The 848-nt window shown below is 60.0% G+C and overlaps 1 long non-coding RNA gene across 1 annotated transcript; it reads left to right on the forward strand.

Moving 5' to 3' along the window:
* The first annotated feature begins 535 nt into the window (after positions 1 to 535).
* LOC114040532 lies at positions 536 to 848 on the forward strand. Its single transcript, XR_003568787.1, has 2 exons — positions 536 to 647; positions 805 to 848. It is a non-coding gene; the product is annotated as an uncharacterized LOC114040532 (long non-coding RNA).

An 848-nucleotide genomic window follows, 5' to 3' on the forward strand; every position in this document is an offset into this window, starting at 1 on the left:
GAGTCCCTGCGCTCCTGGAGCTTACATTCTAATAGGAGAAGATAACCCCTGAAAGGGGCTCACAGTGATGGGGAAGAGAAGTCACCATCCCAGGGTGTCTCTGAAGCCTCCAGAGTCACAGGCACAGCTGGAGGGGAATGAAGCCTGGATGTCCCCAAGCAGGGCCTGGGGGAACTCACCAAGGGGAGGAGGGGACAGCATGGTGGAGGGATGGCCCACGGGGAGAAGGCCCCAGTGCACAGGGAAGGTCCAGGAGGAGAAAGCAGTTCAGTGACATTGACAAGGTCCTGGAGCATCAGACACAGAGCCTGGGGAGGAATGAGCCTGACTCCCAGAATCCCAGAGTCTCAGAGGAGGAAATGACCTCAGGGCCATGATGACCCTCCCCAGACAGAAGAGGGCCCTGCCCCCTCTGCCCCAGGAGCCCACAGGCTCAGTCAGTCCTCCCCTGAGGCCCCTCCTTCAGGGATCCAGAGCAGGAGCAGATTTGCATGTGGGGCCTCCTCCCTGCAGGGCCTGGGCTGGTTTTAAGAGAGCCCTGGGGGAGCCCAGCACCAGCTGGGGAGCCTCAGGACACTGAGCTGTGGGAGGAACTTTGACCATGGCCTGGATTTCTCTGCTCTTCTCACTCCTGACTGTCTACACAGGTGAGACTTCCCAGGGACTCCTCCCTGTGACTGAGGCCCCACAATGTCTCAGGCCAGGCCTGCCCTGAGCTCATCCTGAAGCTGCTTGAGGGGCCAGCATCCCCTTGTGGAGAGAGGCACCTGCCTCTGACCAATGTCCTCTTTCCTGTCCTTGCAGGTTCTGGGGCCTCCTATGTGCTGACTCAGCCACCTTCAGTGTCC

The sequence above is a fragment of the Vombatus ursinus genome, unplaced genomic scaffold, assembly GCF_900497805.2.
Source record: "Vombatus ursinus unplaced genomic scaffold, bare-nosed wombat genome assembly UNPS02013382.1, whole genome shotgun sequence".
In the NCBI taxonomy this organism is placed as follows: domain Eukaryota; kingdom Metazoa; phylum Chordata; class Mammalia; order Diprotodontia; family Vombatidae; genus Vombatus; species Vombatus ursinus.